Below are 21576 nucleotides of genomic sequence, written 5' to 3' on the forward strand. Positions count from 1 at the left end.
GGGAGATAGAGGGATATGGAGATAGAAGGATAGGGAGATAGATGGGTGGGGTGGATTGGGGAGCTAGAGGGATGGGGGAGATAGAGGGATGGGGAGGAATGGGCGATAGAGGGATATGGAGATAGAAGGATAGGGAGATAGATGGGTGGGGTGGATTGGGGAGCTAGAGGGATGGGGGAGATAGAGGGGTGGGGAGGAATGGGAGATAGAGGGATATGGAGATAGAAGGATAGGGAGATAGATGGGTGGGGTGGATTGGGGAGCTAGAGGGATGGGGGAGATAGAGGGGTGGGGAGGAATGGGAGATAGAGGGATATGGAGATAGAAGGATAGGGAGATAAATGGGTGGGGTGGATTGGGGAGCTAGAGGGATGGGGGAGATAGAGGGATGGGGAGGAATGGGCGATAGAGGGATGGGGTGGATTGGGGAGCTAGAGGGGTGGGGGAGATAGAGGAATGGGGAGGAATGGGGAAATAGAATGAATAAGATAATGAGGGACGGTGGAGATAGAGGGATTGGGTGGATGGGGAGATAGAAGGACGGGGAGCTAGAGGGATGGGGTGGATTGGGGAGAAAGAGGGATGGGGTGAATGTGGAGATAGAGGGATGTGGAAATTGGGGAGATAGAGGAATAGGATGGATGGGGAGGATGAGGAGATAGAGGGATGGGGGGACGGGGAGATATAGGGATGGGGTAGAGGGGGAGATAGAGGGATGGGGTTGAGGGGGAAGGTAGAGGGATGGGGAGGATGGGGAGATAGAGAGATAGGGTGGGTGGGGAGATAGGGGGATGGGGGGATGAGGAGATAGATATACGGGGGAAATAGAGGGATTAGGGGGACGGGGTAATTAGATGGATGGGGTGGATTGGGTAGATAGAGGGATGGGGAGGATGGGGGAGATAGAGGGGTGGAGTGGATTGGGAGATAGAGGGATATGGTGGATGGGGATATAGAGATACGGGGAAATAGAGAGATTAGGGGGATGGGGTAAATAGATGGATGAGTTTGATTGGGGAGATAGAGGGATGGGGGAGATCATGGGATGGGGAGGATGGGGGAGATAGAGGAATGGGGTGGATGGGGGAGATAGAGGGAAGAGATGGATGGGTGAGATAGAGATGTGGGTGAGATAGAGGGATGTGTGGACGGGGGGAGATAGAGGGATGGGGTGGATGGAGGGAGATGGAGGGATGAGGTGGATAAGGGAGATATAGGGATGGGTTAGATAGAGGGATTGGGTGGATGTGGGATATAGAGGGATGGGAAGGATGGGGAGCTAGAGGGATGGGGAACCAGAGGGACGGGGAGATACCTGGACGGGGTGGATCGGGAGATAGAGGGATGGGGAGAATGTTGGAAATAGAGAGATGTGGTGGGTGGGGAGATAGAAGGATGAGGGAGACAGAGGGATGGGGGATAGGGATATAGAGGGATGGGGAGGATGGGGAGCTAGTGGGATGGGGAGGACAGGGATATAGAAGGATGGGGTGGATGGGTGAGATAGAGATATGGGGATTAAGGTGGAGATAGAGCGATTGGGTGGATTGGGAGATAGAGGGATGGGGAAGATAGGGAGATACAGGGGTGGGGTAGAGGGGGAAGATATAGGTATTGGGTGGATGGGGAGATAGAGGGATGGTGAGATAGAGGGATGGGGTGGAAGGGGAGATAGAGAGATGTGGTGGATGAGGGAGACAGAGGGATGGGGAGGATGGAGGAGCTGGAGGGAGAGTGAGAAAGGGGAAATACTGGGATGGGGTGGATGGGGGAGATAGAGATTTGGGGGAGATGGTATTGATGGGGGGTGTAGAGGGATGGGGTGGATGTGGAGTTAGAGGGATGGGGAGGATGGGGATATAGTGGGATGGGGTGGATAGGGAGATAGAGGGATACGGTGGATGGGTGAGATAGAAGGATGGGGAGGATGTGGGACATAGAGAGATTGGGTGGATTGGGAGATAGAGGGATGGGGTGGATGTGGAGTTAGAGGGATGGGGAGGATGGGGATATAGTGGGATGGGGTGGATAGGGAGATAGAGGGATACGGTGGATGGGTGAGATAGAAGGATCGGGAGGATGTGGAGTTAGAGGGATGGGGAGGATGGGGAGATAGAGGGATACAGTGGATGGGTGAGATAGAAGGATGGGGAGGATGGGGGACATAGAGAGATTGGGTGGATTGGGAGATAGAGATGTGGGGTGGATGTGGAGATACAGGGATGGGGTAGAGGGGGGAGATAGCAGAATTGGGTAGAGGGGTGAGATATAGGGATGGGGTAGAGGAGAAAGATAGAGTATGGGGTAGAGGAGGAAGATAGAGGGATGGCGTAGAGGGGGAAGATAGAGGGATTGGGTAGATGGTTAGATAGCGGGATGGGGAGGATGGGGGAGATAGAGGGATGGGGTGGATGTGGAGATAGAGGGTGGTGGAGGAGGTTGGAAATATAGATATATAGTGGGTGGGGGAGATAGAGAGATGAGGGAGACAGAGGGATAGGGTGGATAGGGAGATAGAGGGATGGGGAGGATGGGGAGCTAGAGGGATGGGGAGTATGTTGGAGTGGTTGGGTGGATTGGGAGATACAAGGGTTGGGTAGAGGGGGAAGATAGAGTGAAGGGGTAGGGGGAGATAGCGGAATTGGGTAGAGGGGGGAGATAGTAGATTGGCGTAGAGGGGGAAGATAGAGTGATTGGGTGAACGGGGAGATAGAGGGATGGGGAGATATATGGATGGGCTGGAAGGAGAGATACAGGGATGGGGTGGATCGGGGAGATATAGGGATTGGGAGGATGGGGAGATAGGGGGATAGTGAGAAAGGGGAAATAGTGGGATGGGGAGATGTTGGAGATAGAGGGATGGGGAGGATCGGGAGACAGAGGGTTTAATTTGTATTTATTATTTATTTCACCTTTATTTAACCACGTTGGCTAGTTGAGAATAAGTTCTCATTTACAACTGCGACCTGGCCAAGATCAAGCAAAGCAGTGCGACCCAAACAACAACACAGAGTTACACATGGAATACAATTGAAAAAAAGAAAGTCTATATACAGTGTGTGCAAATGGAGTGAGGAGGTAATGCAATATATAGGACATAATAGCAAGTAATTACAATTCAGCAAATTAACACTGGATTGATAGATGTGCAGATGATGATGTGCAAGTAGAAATACTTGTGTGCAAAAAAAGTAAATAAAAACAATATGGGGATGAGGAAGATAGACTGGATGGGCTATTTACAGATTGGCTATGTACAGCTGCAGCGATCGGTTAGCTGCTCGGATAGCTGATGTTTAAAGTTAGTGATGGAAATCTAATTCTCCAGCTTCAGCAATTTTTGCTATTTGTTTCAGTCATTGGCAGCAGAGAACTGGAAGGAAAGGTGGCCAAAGGAGGTGTTGGCTTTGGGGATGACCAGTGAGATATACCTGCTGGAGCTCGTGCTATGGGTGGGTGTTGTTATCATGACCAGTCAGCTGACAAGACCTATAGATGACCTGGAACCAGTGGGTCTGGCGATGAATATGTAGCGAGGGCCAGCCGATTAGAGCATACATGTCGCAGTGGTGGGTGGTATATGGGGATTTGGTGACAAAACGGATCGCACTGTGATAGACTGCATCCAGTTTGCTGAGTAGAGTGTTGAAGGCTATTTTGTAAATGACATCGCCGAAGTCGAGGATCGGTAGGATAGTCAGTTTTACTAGGGTATGTTTGACGGTGTGAGTGAAGGAAGCTTTGTTGCAGAATAGAAAGCCGATTCTAGATTTAATTTTGGATTGGAGATGTTTAAAATGAGTCTGGAAGGAGAGTTTACAGTCTAGCCAGACACCTAGGTATTTGAAGTTGTCCACATATTCTAAGTCAAAACCGTCCAGAGTAGTGATTCTAGTCGGGTTGTCAAGTGCGGGCAGCGAACGGTTGAAAAGCATGCATTTAGTTTTGCTAGTGTTTAAGTGCAGTTGGAGGCCACGGAAGGAGTGTTTTATGGCATTGAAGCTCGTTTGGAGGTTTGTTAACACAGTGTCCTAAGAAGGGCAAGATCTATACAGAATGGTGTCGTCTGCATTAGGGCTGGATCAGGGAATCACCTGCTGCAAGAGCGACATCGTTGATAAATAGAGAGAAAAGAGTCAGCCCGAGAATTGAACCCTGTGGTACCCCCATAGAGACTGCCAGAGGTCCGAACAACAGGCCCTCCAATTTGACACACTGAACTCTGTCTGAGAAGTAGTTGGTGATCCAGACGAGGCAGTCATTTGAAAAAACAAGGCTGTTGAGTCTGCCGAAAAGAATACGGTGATTGACAGAGTCGAAAGCCTTGGCCAGGTCGATGAAGATGGCTGCACAGTACAACCTTTTATCGATGGCGGTTATGATATCGTTTAGTACCTTGAGCGTGGCTAAGGTGCACCCGTGAACGGCTCGGAAACCGGATTGCACAGCAGAGAAGGTACGGTGGGGTTCAAAATGGTCAGTGATCTGTTTATTAACTTGGCTTTCGAAGACCTTAGAAAGGAAGGGCAGGATGGATATAGGTCTATAACAGTTTGGGTCTAGAGTGTCACCCCCTTTGAAGAGGGGGATGACCGCGGCAGCTTTCCAATCTTTAGGGATCTCGGACGATATGAAAGAGAGGTTGAACAGACTGGTAATAGGGGTTGCAACAATGGGGCGGATAATTTTAGAAAGAGAGGGTCCAGTTTGTCAAGCCCTGCTAATTTGTAAGGGTCCAGGTTTTGCAGCTCTTTCAGAACATCTGCTATCTGGATTTGGGTGAAGGAGAAGCTGGGGAGGTTTGGGCAAGTAGCTGCGGGGGGTGCGGAGCTGTTGGCCGGGGTTGGGGTAGCAAGGAGGAAAGCATGGCCAGCCATAGAGAAATGCTTCTTGAAATTCTCGATTATCGTGGATTTATTGGTGGTGACAGTGTTACTTAGCCTCAGTGCAGTGGGCAGCTGGGAGGAGGTGCTCTTGTTCTCCATGGACTTTACAGTGTCCGCAAACTTTTTGGAGTTAGAGCTACAAGATCCAAATTTCTGTTTGAAAAAGCTAGCCTTTGCTTTCCTGACTGCATTGGTTCCTGACTTCCCTGAACAGTTGCATATCGCAGGGACTATTCTATGCTATTGCAGTCCGCCACAGGATGTTTTTGTGTAGGTCGAGGGCAGTCAGGTCTGGAGTGAATCAAGGGCTATATCTCTTATTATTTCGATTTTTTTTGAAAGGGGCATGCTTATTTAAGATGGTGAGGAAATTACTTTTAAGCCCCACCCTCTTTAACATATTTTCACGCCCTGACCATAGAGAGCTGTTTATTCTCTATGTTGGTTAGGTCGGGGTGTATTTAAGGGTGGGTTATCTAGCGGAATTATATATCAATGTTGGCCTGGTATGCTTCCCAATCAGAGGCAGCTGTTTATCGTTGTCTCTGATTGCGGATCATATTTAGGTAGCCATTTCCCCATTGTGATTTGTGGGATCTTGACTATGTTTTGTGTAGCTGTCTGTGAGCAGCCCAGAACGTCTCGTTTAGTTTTTCTTCTGTTTTGTTTGGTGAGTTTATTATTTATTAAACATGTGGAATTCTACACACGCTGTGCCTTGGTCCAATGATTATAACGTTCGTAACAGAAGATCCCACCACAAACGGACCAAGCAGCGTGGCCAGGACGGGCAGACATCCTGGACATGGGAGGATATCTTGGACGGTAAGGGATCCTGGACATGGGAGGACATCCATGCCGGAAGGGATCGCCTTCCATGGGAGCTGACGGAGGCAGCGAGGGAGGAACAACGACGACACCGGGGAATGCGACAATGAAGGAAGCCCGAGAGGCACATGGAGCAGTCGGCGGAGCCGTGGAGTGAACCAGAGCCAGTCTGGGAGAAGAAGGAGAATTTGGAGGAGATAGAAATGGGAGAGTTGTTGAGTTGATGGAGGATGCACGGATTTGGAATCAAGGAACATGTTGTCAGTTTGGTGCCACCTGAGTCAGCTCCCCGTACTCGTCCTGAAAAGTGTGTTAAAGTTCCGGAACAATTGATGCCGGCTATATGCACCAGGTTTCCAGTGCACCTTCACAACCCAGTACATCCTGTGCAAGCTCATCGCACTTGCCGTCTGAAGTGTGTTAAAGTTCCGGTACCATTGATGCCGGCTATACGCACCAGGTCTCCAGTCTTTCTCCACAGCCCGGTACGTCCTGTGCCTGCTCCTCGCACTCTCCCTCAAGTGCGCTTTCTCAGTCAGGTGCGCCCTGTTCCTATTCCTTGCACTCTCCCTCAAGTGCGTGTCCCCAGTCAGGTCCGTCCTGTTCCTGCTCCTTGCACTCGCCCTGAGGTGCGTGTCACCAGCCCGATGCCACCTGTACCGGTCCCACGCATCAGGCCTCCAGTGCGCCTCCACAGTCCAGTACGTCCTGTGCCTTCTCCCTGCACTCGCCCTGAGGTGCGTGTCACCAGCCCGGTGCCACCAGTGCCGGCCCCATGCATCAGGCCTCCATTGTGCCACCACAGTCCAGTACGTCCTGTGCCTCCTCCCCGCACTCGCCCTGAGGTGCGTGTCATCAGCCCGGTACCACCAGTACTGGCCCCACGCACCAAGCTTCCAGGGACAGTTCCCAGTCCAGAGCTTCCGGCGACAGTTCCCAGTCCAGAGCTTCTGGCGACAGTTCCCAGTCCAGAGCTTCCTCCTGAGACGGTCCACAGTCCGGAACCTCCAACGACGGGCCACAGTCCGGAACCTCCAACGACGGGCCACAGTCCGGAACCTCCAACGACGGGCCACAGTCCGGAACCTCCAACGACGGGCCACAGTCCGGAACCTCCAATGACGGGCCACAGTCCGGAACCTCCAGCGGCGGGCCACATTCCGGAGCCTCCAGCGGCGATCTCCAGTCCGGAGCCTCCAGCGACGATCCCCATTCCGGAGCCTCCAGCGACGATCCCCAGTCCAGGGTCTCCAGCGACGATCCCCAGTCCGGGGCATCCAGCGACGGTACCCAGCCCGGGACCTCCAGCGACGGTCCCCAGCCCGGGGTCTCCAGACCTGGTCTCCAGCGAAGGTCCTCAGCCCGGAGTCTTCAGCGACGGTCCCCAGCCCGGGGTCTCCAGCGACGGTCCCCAGCCCGGGGTCTCCAGCGAGGGTCTCCGGTCCGGGGCCTCCGGCGATGATCTGCAGTCCAGAGCCTCCGGCGATGATCCGAGGTCTGGATCTACAAAGGCCGAGGGATCAGTGTAAAGAGGGGGGGCGCCGTCCAGAACCAGAGCCGCCACCAAGGGTAGATGCCCATCCGGACCCTCCCCTATAAGTTCAGGTTTGCGGTCGGGAGTCCGCACCCTTGGGAGGAGGTACTGTCACGCCCTGACCTTAGTTATCTATGTTTTCTTTATTATTTTGGTTAGGTCAGGGTGTGACGAGGGTGGGTATGCTTGTTTTGTATTGTCTAGGGTTTTTGTATGTCTATGGGTGTTTGTAAGTCTAGTCATATGTATGTTTATGGTGGCCTGAATTGGTAACTCTGACTGGTGTGTAGTTTGTAACTCTCCTCATTTGGTTAAGCAGAAAAATGCCACGACAGTACATGGATTTTATAATGTCGTATGTTTTTCCCCGAACACCACTTTCCATCAATTTCTATAGCATACCCTCATGCCAAATTGAATGCCAAAAGTTTTTTTTAAACAAACAAGTCATGAGAAGACTTTGCCTTTGTTTTGGTTTGTATATTTGTCAGTTAGGGTGTGCAAGGTGAATATGTGGTCTGTCGTACGATAATTTGGTAAAAGGCCAATCTGACATTTGCTCAGTACATTGTTTTCGCTGAGGAAATGTATGAGTCTGCTGTTAATGAAAATGCAGAGGATTTTCCCAAGGTTGCTGTTCACGCATATCCCCCCGTAGTTATTGGGGTCAAATTTGTCTCCACTTTTGTGGATTTGGGTGATCAGTCCTTGGTTCCAAATATTGGGGAAGATGCCAGAGCTGAGGATGATGTTAAAGAGTTTAAGTATAGCCAATTTAAATTTGTGGTCTGTATATTTTACCATTTCCTTTAAGATATCATCAACCCCACAGACCTTTTTGGGTTGGAGGGATTGTATTCTGTCATGTAGTTCAGTCAATGTAATTGGAGAATCCAGTTGGTTCTGGTAGTCTTAAATAGTTGATCATAAGACTGGATTTTGATCATGTAGAGTTGAAGTCGGAAGTTTACATACATTTATGTTGGAGTCATTAAAACTCGATTTTCGACCAATCCACAAATTTCTTGTTAACAAACTATAGTTTTGGCAAGTCTTATAAGACATCTACTTCGTGCATGACACAAGTAATTTTTCAAACAATTGTTTACAGACAGATTAATTCACTTATAAGTCACTGTATCACAATTCCAGTGGGTCAGAAGTTTACATACACTAAGTTGACTGTGCATTTAAACAGCTTGGAAAATTCCTAAAAATTATGACATGGCTTTAGAAGCTTCTGATAGGCTAATTGATAATTTGAGTCTATTGGAGGTGTACCTGTGGATGTATTTCAAGGCCTACCATCAAACCTAGTGTCTCTTTGCTTGGCATCATGTGAAAATAAAAAGAAATCAGCGAAGTCTGGTTCATCCTTGAGAGCAATTTCCAAACGCCTGAGAGTACCATGTTCATCTGTACAAACAATAGTATGCAAGTATAAACACCATGGGACCACGCAACCGTCATACCGCTCAGGAAGGAGACGTGTTCTGTCTCCTGGAGATTCATTTACTTTAGTGTTAAAAGTGCAAATCAATCCCAGAACAATAGCAAAGGACCTTGTGAAGATGCTGGAGGAAACAGGTACAAAAGTATCTATATCCACAGTAAAACGAGTCCTATATCAATGAATTTTTTCAATCAATTTTATTTTATATAGCCATTCGTACATCAGCTAATATCTCGAAGTGCTGTACAGACACCCAGCCTAAAACCCCAAACAGCTAGTAATGCAGGTGTAGAAGCACGGTGGCTAGGAAAAACTCCCTAGAAAGGCCAAAACCTAGGAAGAAACCTAGAGAGGAACCAGGCTATGAGGGGTGGCCAGTCCTCTTCTGGCTGTGCCGGGTGGAGATTATAACAGAACTATGCCAAGATGTTCAAAAATGTTCATAAGTGACAAGCATGGTCAAATAATAATCATGAATAATTTTCAGTTGGCTTTTCATAGCCGATCATCAAGAGTTGAAAAACAACAGGTCTGGGACAGGTGGCGGTTCCATAACCGCAGGCAGAACAGCTGAAACTGGAATAGCAGCAAGGCCAGGCGGACTGGGGACAGCAAGGAGTCACCACGGGCGGCAGTCCCGACGCATGGTCCTAGGGCCCAGGTCCTCCGAGAGAAAGAAAGAGAGAAGGAGAAAATTAGAGAGAGCCAAGATTTTCAAAATTTCCATAAATGACAAGCATGGTCAAATAATAATCAGGAATAAATCTCAGTTGGCTTTTCATAGCCGATCATTAAGAGTTGAAAACAGCAGGTCTGGGACAGGTAGGGGTTCCATAACCGCAGGCAGAACAGTTGAAACTGGAATAGCAGCAAGGCCAGGCGGACTGGGGACAGCAAGGAGTCACCACGGCCGGTAGTCCCGACGTATGGTCCTAGGGCTCAGGTCCTCCGAGAGAAAGAAAGAGAGAAGGAGAAAATTAGAGAGAGCCAAGATTTTCAAAATGTTCATAAATGACAAGCATGGTCAAATAATAATCAGGAATAAATCTCAGTTGGCTTTTCATAGCCGATCATTAAGAGTTGAAAACAGCAGGTCTGGGACAGGTAGGGGTTCCGTAACCGCAGGCAGAACAGTTGAAACTGGAATAGCAGCAAGGTCAGGCGGACTGGGGACAGCAAGGTGTCATCATGCCCGGTAGTCCTGACGTATGGTCCTAGGGCTCAGGTTCTCAGAGAGAAAGAGAGAACGAGAGAATTAGAGAGAGCATACTTAAATTCACACAGGACACTGGATAAGACAGGAGAAGTACTCCAGGTAACCAACTGACCCTAGCCCCCCGACACAAACTACTGCAGCATAAATACTGGAGGCTGAGACAGGAGCGGTCAGGAGACACTGTGGCCCCATCCGAAGAAACCCCCGGACAGGGCCAAATAGGAAGGATATAACCCCACCCACTTTGCCAAAGCACAGCCCCCGCACCACTAGAGGGAAATCCTCAACCACCAACTTATAATCCTGAGACAAGGCCGAGTATAGCCCACAAAGGTCTCCACCACAGCACAAACCAAGGGGGGGCGCCAACCCAGACAGGAAGATCACGTCAGTAACTCAACCCACTCAAGTGACGCACCCCTCCTAGGGACGGCATGAAAGAGCACCAGCAAGCCAGTGACTCAGCCCCTGTAACAGGGTTAGAGGCAGAGAATCCCAGTGGAGAGAGGGGAACCGGCCTGGCAGAGACAGCAAGGGCGGTTCGTTGCTCCAGAGCCTTTCCGTTCACCTTCACACTCCTGGGCCAGACTACACTCAATCATATGACCTACTGAAGAGATAAGTCTTCAGTAAAGACTTAAAGGTTGAGACCGAGTCTGCGTCTCTCACATGGGTAGGCAGACTGTTCCATAAAAATGGAGATCTATAGGAGAAAGCCCTGCCTCCCGCTGTTTGCTTAGAAATTCTAGGGACAATTAGGAGGCCTGCGTCTTGTGACCGTAGCGTACGTATTGGTATGTACGGCAGGACCAACTCGGAAAGATAGGTAGGAGCAAGCCCATGTAACGCTTTATAGGTTAACAGTAAAACCTTGAAATCAGCCCTTGCCTTAACAGGAAGCCAGTGTAGGGAAGCTAGCACTGGAGTAATATGATCAAATTTCTTGGTTCTAGTCAGGATTCTAGCAGCCGTATTTAGCACTAACTGAAGTTTATTTAGTGCTTTATCCGGGTAGCCGGAAAGTAGAGCATTGCAGTAGTCTAAACTAGAAGTAACAAATGCATGGATTAATTTTTCTGCATCATTTTTGGACAGAAAATTTCTGATTTTTGCAATGTTACGTAGATGGAAAAAAGCTGTCCTTGAAACAGTCTTGATATGTTCGTCAAAAGAGAGATCAGGGTCAAGAGTAACGCCGAGGTCCTTCACAGTTTTATTTGAGACGACTTTACAACCATCAAGATGAATTGTCAGATTTAACAGAAGATCTCTTTGTTTCTTGGGACCTAGAACAAGCATCTCTGTTTTGTCCGAGTTTAAAAGTAGAACGTTTTCAGCCATCCACTTCCTTATGTCTGAAACACAGGCTTCTAGCGAGGGCAATTTTGGGGCTTCACCATGTTTCATTGAAATGTACAGCTGTGTGTCATCCGCATAGCAGTGAAAGTTAACATTATGTTTTCGAATAACATCCCCAAGAGGTAAAATATATAGTGAAAACAATAGTGGTCCTAAAACGGAACCTTGAGGAACACCGAAATGTACAGTTGATTTGTCAGAGGACAGACCATTCACAGAGACAAACTGATATCTTTCCGACAGGTAAGATCTAAACCAGGCCAGAACTTGTCCGTGTAGACCAATTTGGGTTTCCAGTCTCTCCAAAAGAATGTGGTGATCGATGGTGTCAAAGGCAGCACTAAGGTCTAGTAGCACGAGGACAGATGCAGAGCCTCGGTCTGACGCCATTAAAAGGTCATTTACCACCTTCACAAGTGCAGTCTCAGTGCTATGATGGGGTCTAAAACCAGACTGAAGCATTTCGTATACATTATTTGTCTTCAGAAAGGCAGTGAGTTGCTGCGCAACAGCTTTTTCTAAAATCTTTGAGAGGAATGGAAGATTCGATATAGGCCGATAGTTTTTTATATTTTCCGGGTCAAGGTTTGGCTTTTTCAAGAGAGGCTTTATCACTGCCACTTTTAGTGAGTTTGGTACACATCCGGTGGATAGAGAGCTGTTTATTATGTTCAACATAGGAGGGCCAAGCACAGGAAGCAGCTCCTTCAGCAGTTTAGTAGGAATAGGATCCAGTATGCAGCTTGAAGGTTTAGAGGCCATGATTATTTTCATCATTGTGTCAAGAGATATAGTACTAAAACACTTAAGTGTCTCTCCCGATCCCAGGCCCTCGCAGAGCTGTGCAGATCCAGGACAGCTAAGCCCTGGAGGAATACGCAGATTCAAAGAGGAGTCCGTAATTTGCTTTCTAATGGTCATGATCTTTTCCTCAAAGAAGTTCATGAATTTATTACTGCTGAAGTGAAAGCCATCCTCTCTTGGGGAATGCTGATTTTTTGTTAGTTTCGCAACAGTATCAAAAATAAATTTTGGATTGTTCTTATTTTCCTCGATTAAGTTGGAAAAGTAGGATGATCGAGCAGCAGTGAGGGCTCTTCGGTACTGCACGGTACTGTCTTTCCAAGCTAGTCGGAAGACTTCCAGTTTGGTGTGGCGCCATTTCCGTTCCAATTTCCTGGAAGCTTGCTTCAAAGCTCGGGTATTTTCTGTATACCAGGGAGCTAGTTTCTTATGACAAATGTTTTTCGTTTTTAGGGGTGCAACTGCATCTAGGGTATTGCGCAAGGTTAAATTGAGTTCCTCAGTTAGGTGGTTAACTGATTTTTGTCCTCTGACGTCCTTGGGTAGGCAGAAGGAGTCTGGAAGGGCATCATGGAATTTTTGTGTTGTCTGAGAATTTATAGCACGACTTTTGATGCTCCTTGGTTGGGGTCTGAGCAGATTATTTGTTGCGATTGCAAACGTAATAAAATGGTGGTCCGATAGTCCAGGATTATGTGGAAAAACATTAAGATCTACAACATTTATTCCATGGGACAAAACTAGGTCCAGAGTATGACTGTGGCAGTGAGTAGGTCCAGAGACATGTTGGACAAAACCCACTGAGTCGATAATGGCTCCGAAAGACTTTTGGAGTGGGTCTGTGGACTTCTCCATGTGAATATTAAAATCACCAAAAATTAGAATATGATCTGCTATGACTACAAGGTCTGATAGGAATTCAGGAAACTCAGAGAGGAACGCTGTATATGGCCCAGGAGGCCTGTAAACAGTAGCTATAAAAAGTGATTGAGTAGGCTGCATAGATTTCATGACTAGAAGCTCAAAAGACGAAAACGCCATTTTTTTTTTTGTAAATTGAAATTTGCTATCGTAAATGTTAGCAACACCTCCGCCTTTGCGGGATGCACGGGGGATATGGTCACTAGTGTAACCAGGAGGTGAGGCCTCATTTAACACAGTAAATTCATCAGGCTTAAGCCATGTTTCAGTCAGGCCAATCACATCAAGATTATGATCAGTGATTAGTTCATTGACTATGACTGCCTTTGAAGTGAGGGATCTAACATTAAGTAACCCTATTTTGAGATGTGAGGTATCACGATCTCTTTCAATAATGGCAGGAATGGAGGAGGTCTTTATCCTAATAAGATTGCTAAGGCGACCACCGCCATGTTTAGTTTTGCCCAACCTAGGTCGAGGCACAGACACAGTCTCAATGGGTATGGCTGAGCTGACTACACTGACTGTGCTATTGGCAGACTCCACTAAGCTGGCAGGTTGGCTAACAGCCTGCTGCCTGGCCTGCACCCTATTTCATTGTGGGGCTAGAGGAGTTAGAGCCCTATCTATGTTGGTAGATAAGATGAGAGCACCCCTCCAGCTAGGATGGAGTCCGTCACTCCTCAGCAGGTCAGGCTTGGTCCTGTTTGTGGGTGAGTCCCAGAAAGAGGGCCAATTATCTACAAATTCTATCTTTTGGGAGGGGCAGAAAACAGTTTTCAACCAGCGATTGAGTGCTGAGACTCTGCTGTAGAGCTCGTCACTCCCCCTAACTGGGAGGGGGCCAGAGACAATTACTCGATGCCGACACATCTTTCTAGCTGATTTACACGCTGAAGCTATGTTGCACTTGGTGACCTCTGACTGTTTCATCCTAACATCGTTGGTGCCGACGTGGATAACAATATCTCTATACTCTCTACACTCGCCAGATTTAGCTTTAGCCAGCACCATCTTTAGATTAGCCTTAACGTCGGTAGCCCTGCCCCCTGGTAAGCAGTGTATGATCGCTGGGTGATTCGCTTTAAGTCTAATACTGCGGGTAATGGAGTCGCCAATGACTAGGGTTTTCAATTTGTCAGAGCTAATGGTGGGAGCCTTCGGCGTCTCAGACCCCGTAACGGGAGGAGTAGAGACAAGAGAAGACTCAGACTCAGACTCGCTACATAATGGGGAGAACCGGTTGAAAGTTTCTGTCGGCTGAATGAGCGACACCGGTTGAGCATTCCAACAGCATTTCCCTCCAGAAGCCATGAGAAAGTTGTCCGGCTGCGGGGACTGTGCGGGGGGATTTATACTAACGTTACTATCTGTACTTACTGGTGGCACAGACGCTGTTTCTTCCTTTCCTACACTGAAATTACCCTTGCCTAACGATTGCGTCTGAAGCTGGGCTTGTAGCACAGCTATTCTCGCCGTAAGGCGATCGTTCTCCTGTATATTATGAGTACAGCGACTGCAATTAGAAGACATCATGTTAATGTTACTACTTAGCTTCGGCTGTTGAAGGTGTTGACGAACCATGTCCAGATAAAGCGTCCGGAGTGAAAAAGTTGAATGAGGGAAAAAAGTTGCAATGGAAAAAACTAAAAATATAAACGGTAATTAAAAACAAAAACAAAACAAAAAAACGTAAAGTTGTCAGCTAGCAAAGTAAAGTTGGCAGCAAAACGCACAGCAACAAAACGCACAGCAACACGTCTGCAGATTCAATATGCCAATATTCCATTCAAACAAAAATATATCGACATTACCTGAAAGGCCACTCAGCAAGGAAGAAGCCACTGCTCCAAAATTGCCATAAAAAAGCCAGACTACGATTTGCAACTGCACATGGGGACAAAGATCGTACTATTTGGAAAAATGTCCTCTGGTCTGATGAAACAAAAATAGAACTGTTTGGCAATAATGACCATTTGTTATGTTTGGAGGAAAAAGGGGGAGGTTTGTAAGCCGAATAACACCATCCCAACCGTGAAGCACGGGGGTGGCATCATCATGTTGTGGGGGTGCTTTTCTGCAGGAGGGACTGGTGCACTTCACAAAATAGATTGCATCATAAGGTAGGAAAATTATGTGAATATATTGAAGTAACATCTCAAGACATCAGTCAGGAAGTTAAAGCTTGGTCGCAAATGGGTCTTCGCAAATGGGTCTTCCTTTCTAATGGACAATGACCCCAAGCATACTTCCGAAGTTGTGGCAAAATGGCTTAAGGACAACACAGTCAAGGTATTGGAGTGGCCATCACAAAGCCCTGACCTCAATCCCAGAGAAAATGTGTGGGCAGAACTGAAAAAGCGTGTGCGAGCAAGGAGGCCTACAAACCTGATTCAGTTACACCAGCTCTGTCAGGAGGAATGGGACAAAATACACCCAACTTATTGTGGGAGGCTTATGGAAGGCTACCCGAAACATTTGACCCAATTTAAACAATTTAAAGGCAATGCTACCAAATACTAATTGAGTGTCTGTAAACTTCTGACCCACTGGGAATGTGATGAAAGAAATAAAAGCTGAAATAATTCATTCTCTCTACTGTTATTCTGACATTTCACATTAAAATAAAGTGGTGATCCTAACTGACCTAAAACAGGGAAGTTTTACTAGGATTAAATGTCAGGAATTGTGAAAAATGTTTTTGGCTAAATTGTATGTAAACTTGCGACTTCAACTGTACATGTTTTTGTTGTTTGTTGTTTGTTATAGAGCATAAAAGATTGGAGAAGTGGTCTATCCGTACATCTCAGTTTTGGATTGATAACTCTTCATGTTCTTGTTTGTTTAGAGTTTTCCAATTTTCCCAGTGGTTAGATTCCATGGATTCTTCAATTACATTGAGCTGATTTCTGATGTGCCCCCCCCCCCCCCCCCTCTCTCTCTCTCTTTCTTTCTTTCTTTCTTACTGTCTCAGCATGTGATTGATGGTGTAGAGGGAATGGGCCGGCGTGTTGATGAAGCAGCCTTTATTTACTCACCTAGCCGCCATGATGACTGCAGCCAGCACTGAAGAATGGACCCAGAGAGAAAGGGTGGAGAGGAAGGGAGAGAGATAGGGATGAGGAGAGAGAGAAATAATGGAGGAAAATTGGAGAGGGGTAGAGAGCGGAGAGGTAGAGAATAGAGAGGGTGAAGAATACGTAAGACTAAGAAGAAGAGAAAATGGAGAACAAGAGAAATTGATAAATATATAAACAGAGGGAGAGAGGGATTCATGGAAAGAGAAACGTAAATGAAGAGAGGATGAGAGAGATAACGAGAAAGAGAGATGGATGGAAGGGGGATGGGAGAATGTAAGCTCCTAGGAACACTATCATAATTGTCACATTTGATCAGAAAGGACCTCTAGTTAAGTTCATGGACCACTGCCTCTCCCCAACCTCCCTACCCCTGGATACTGCATAGATGTTTTATACACACAGACAAACACACATACACACACACAGAGCACACACACACAGAGGAGACAGCATACAAGTCTTGCAGGGCAAAGATGTATTATTTAAACTACATTCCACCTTAAACTTCCCCAAAGCACAGCTCTGTTGTCTATTTTAATAGAAACAGGGGAAGAGGACCAGATTACAAATGGAGGGGGGGTTGAAGGGGTGGAAAAAAGAGACTGAGAGAGAGAGCAGAGAGGGAGGCCCAATACAAATGAAAAGAGAGGCAGCATGGAAAGAGAGAGAGGGGGATTGAGAGGGGGAAAAGATAGCAAGAGAGAAAAGGAGGGCATAAACATTAATCAATGTAGATCTCCTGCTAAGTTCATGGACTGTAGCTGCCGCACTTCTAGACAATGAATAAATAATACTTTCAGAGTTGTTTGAGTTCGTAGAGTTGTTAGTCTAGTTAGTGTTGTTAATGATGTTAGTGTTTTTAGTGTTGGTCTGGTTAGTGTTTTCAGTCTTGGTCTTGTTAGAATTGTTTGTGTTGTTATTGTTGTTATTGTTGTTAGTGATGTTCGAGATGTTAATGCTGTTATTGTTGTAAGTGTTGTTCGTGTTGTTCGTGTTGTTAGAATTCATAGTGTTGTTAGTGTTGTTATTGTGGTTATTGTTGTTAGTGTTGTTATTGTGGATTATTGTTGTTATTGTTGTTAGTGTTGTTATTGTGGTTATTGTTGTTATTGTTGTTAGTGTTGTTATTGTGGTTATTGTTGTTAGTTAGTGTTGTTAGAGTTGTTAGCGTCTATGTTGTTAGACTTTATAGATTTGTTAGTGTTGTTAGAGATGTTAGTGTTGTTAGTGTTGTTGCTGTTTTTCGTGTTGTTAGCGTTGTTAGCGTTGTTATTGATGTTAGAGTTGTTAGTTTCGTCAGTGTTGTTAGAGTTGTTAGCGTTGTTGCTGTTTTTCGTGTTGTTAGCGTTGTTAGCGTTGTTGCTGTTTTTCGTGTTGTTAGCGTTGTTAGCGTTGTTATTGTTGTTAGAGTTGTTATTGATGTTAGAGTTGTTAGTTTCGTCAGTGTTGTTAGAGTTGTTATTGATGTTAGAGTTGTTAGTTTCGTCAGTGTTGTTAGAGTTGTTAGTGTTGTTTGTTTTGTTATTGTTGTCATTGTTTATTTTTGTTGTTAGAGTTATTGTTGTTATTGTTGATTGTGTTGTTAGAGGTGATATTAATTTTAAAGTTTTAAGTGTTGTTATTAATGTTATTGTTGTTATTGATGAATGGTGGCATATATTCTAAAGAATATAAAAAGTGCCAGTCTAAAGTTTTAGAGGTGCTAAACAAAAAAGAGCATCTGATAATATGGGAAACATGTTTTGAAGTTTCACTCGCCAGCTTCACAACTAACCCTTTCCTATTATCGCCTGCTGCCTCAAACAGTGAGTGAATCAAACAAGCTATTGTTCAATAGCCAATTAGGACCTGGTAAATGAATGTACGTTTATAGAGGTGGGAATAGAACACCATGGTAGAACTTTTAAATTACAGAGAATAAAGATAAAATTACTGGGCTGCTGATTAATGGAAACAGCCCAGTTTTAGAGCAGTTTTTATCAGTTTAATTAATCTTTAAGGACTGAGATTTCACCTAGAACTCAGTATTGCTGCATGTATTCACACCGTGTACCTCTTAGGATTTAGCCACTATAAAACCCCTTCTACTCCAGATGTGGGCCAACGGTCACATTAGCCCATTAACTTGTGTTGTGAGGTTTACACACAGTGCTGAATGGACAACATAAAGCTATACCTAGCTGTGCACTGGATCATGTCACAAAGGAAGACTGATAGATACTGTACAGCAGTGGAGGCTGGTGGCATGCGCTATAGGAGGAAGGGCTCATTGTAGTGCCTGGAATGGAATTAAAGGAACACAGTCAAGCGTGGTTTCCATATGTTTTATGTGTTTGATACTGTTCCATTAATTCCATTCCAGCCATTACAAAGAACAGCTCCTCCTATAGCTCCACCCACCGGCCTCCACTGCTGTACAGATATTTAGATAGACAGACCAAATTCCCATGTGGGATAATATAATAGCCCTCGTAAATATCCTAGGCACAGGGGGCTAGTGTCCCGTTCTGCCGTCATCACAGAGCTCTCCATGGTGCTGAAATAAGATATAGGAACCCTGTGTGTGTCTGTGTGTGGGTGTCTGAGTGAATGTGTGTGTGTGTGTGTGAGTATCTGTGTATGTGTGTGTGTATCTGTGTGGTGTGTGTGTCTCATAAATGTCCAGGCTCATGGGAACTCCCTGTCCCATTCGGATAGCCAAGGAGCTCACCATGGTCCTGAAATAGTCTCTAGGGGTAATAACCTCATACGGCCCCAGATCAATTGTAGCATTTGTTTACCCCCAACTGTCATTCTGTATTTCAACTCACCCTTTCTTGTGCTTCCTTCTCTCTTTGCTTCCTTTGTTATCTATTCCTCTGGTCAGGTCCTCTGCCAGTCTTTGGAAAACAGGATGTTGGAAATCAGGTTGTTGGAAATCAGGATATTGGAAATCAGGCTGTTGGAAATCAGGATATTGGGAATCAGGCTATTGAAAATCAGGATATTGGAAATCAGGATATTGGAAATCAGGCTGTTGGAAATCAGGATATTGGAAATCAGGATATTGGAAATCAGGTTGTTGGAAATCAGGATATTGGAAATCAGGTTGTTGGAAATCAGGATATTGGAAATCAGGCTGTTGAAAATCAGAATATTGGAAATCAGGATATTGGAATTCAGGCTGTTGGAAATCAGGATATTGGAAATCAGGATATTGGAAATCAGGCTGTTGGAAATCAGGATATTGGAAATCAGGCTGTTGGAAATCAGGCTGTTGGATATCATGATCCCACGGTCGTATTGTGCGTACTAAGAGCAGGGTCATTGTTTCGTTGACATTCCATCTGTAAATTTACTCTACTGTGCATTATTGTGGGGGCACCTGCCAACGTTTACATTGTACAGCCGAGTGGAAACATTTTGTATTCTCAACAATGAGATTACTCAGTCTCTGCCAAGACGGTTGTAAAACATGACGCGATTCCAATGACATGCTTCACTCTGTCTTTCTGCCGATGTTGTAGACTGCTATGCACAGTATGTCTGGCTGGCAAGGTAGACGGATGTTTTGTGTTGTACATGTTTCTAGCTCCAGAATGCAGTGGGAATAATACTGTCTTGAAGGACAATGCACATCATTTATCATCAAGAATGGTACAGCGCCTTTTTGAATTAGACTATGGTGCTTTCAGAATGTATTTATTTTTTGATAATGTTCAGAACAATTTAACAGACTATTCAACTGTCAGTGGATTTGTTTTCCGGAAAAGGCAGTAAACTGTTACAACCTTGTCTAATTTATACAATGATCATTTGATCAAGTGATTTTGGTCATGGACACACAACAGTTGTCTTCAACTCAAAGTTTTACGACAAGGACTTACTAACAGAATTCATCTATGTAAAGTAATACACATATTTCTACATCCAAATCAATTCACAGCACCATCAACGTTTTACCTATTAAAACCAACCCTTGTGAGAACCAGCCCTGCCCCTGTACTCCCTTGAGTTTAAAACTGTATTTTTGTTTTCATCTAAATATGAAGGAAGTGCCATTACATTTCATCATTATTTCACAAGGGTACTATAACTGTCATCTCACCACCAGTATTACCTCTCCTTCTCTGACTCCTGATGCTTAAGCAAGTCCTTAAAGGGCCAATCTTGGATTGGGACATCCATTTTTGGACTTTTTAAATTAGTCATATATAATTTATGAATGCTTCATGACATTAGCATCAACTGTCTAACCCCCATTAGAACTTGTTTGACTCAAACATTATTAAAACTATCATTTTGATAGATGGATGGAAATCCTTGCATCCATATATTGTAGCTCTGTGCATGAATTAGAGAGTGGCTGCAGTTATCCGGGCCCGTCCCAGCTGTTTAACAAATTTAAAGCAGAGTGACCATTTTGTTGTTGTTTAAATCCAAGATTGGTCCTTTAACCCTCCCGTCGTCCTCGTATTGTGTTTAGACCCCGCGTCCTCCGGGTCACCCTGTCCTGTCTTGGCTAAAGGCCCAATGGGCGCAAGTGTGACAGTATGCGTGTGAACAGCCTTGGCAGATGTATTTCTTACACCTGCAGCACACCGTGTGTGTCTTGGAGTCCTTCTTGGGTGGGCAGAGCTGACACCTCTTCCTCTTACTTGCCCCGGTGGCCGGGGCAGCGAGCGGGGCAGCGGCCGGGGCAGCGAGCGGGGCAGCGGGCGGGGCAGCGAGCGGGGCAGCGGGCGGGGCAGCGAGCGGGGCAGCGGGCGGGGCAGCGAGCGGGGCAGCGGGCAGGGCAGCGAGCGGGGCAGAGGGCGGGGCAGCGGGCGGGGCAGCGGGCGGGGCAGCGAGCGGGGCAGCGGGCGGGGCAGCGAGCGGGGCAGCGGGCGGGGCAGCGAGCGGGGCAGCGGGCGGGGCAGCGAGCGGGGCAGCGAGCGGGGCAGCGGGCGGGGCAGCGAGCGGGGCAGCGAGCGGGGCAGCGGGCGGGGCAGCGAGCGGGGCAGCGGGCGGGGCAGCGGGCGGGGCAGCGGGCGGGGCAGCGGGCGGGGCAGCGGGCGGGGCAGCGGGCGGGGCAGCGGCCGGGGCAGCGGCCGGGGCAGCGGCGGGCTCCTCATGCTGTTGATCACGAGTCGCGGTAGGACTCTGTAGGACTTTGACAAGTGCTGACGCCGCTTCGGTGCGGTGGAGATGCTGCCTTCTTTGGATCAGCGGCTTCACAAGTGCCTTTCCCAGCTGCTCCAGGAACACCCTCCTCTTGTTCCGCTTGCGAGGCATCCAGTCAGGATTGATCTCTCGCCATATGACAAAGGCGTTGTATGAGGACACGTCGAGGATGTTGTGGAAGACGACCAGGGGCCAGCGGGCAGTCATCCGTCTGCAGCTGTACGTGCAGACCACCTTGTCTAGGTTGTCCACGCCGCCCTTGTTGCAGTTGTAGTCTAGGATGACGGCCGGCTTCCTGTCGCAGCGATCGCTGACTTGGGCCTCTGTGTGCAGCGTGCTCAGAAGTAGCACTT

This window comes from Salvelinus alpinus, chromosome 29 (genome assembly GCF_045679555.1).
Source record: "Salvelinus alpinus chromosome 29, SLU_Salpinus.1, whole genome shotgun sequence".
In the NCBI taxonomy this organism is placed as follows: Eukaryota; Metazoa; Chordata; class Actinopteri; order Salmoniformes; family Salmonidae; genus Salvelinus; species Salvelinus alpinus.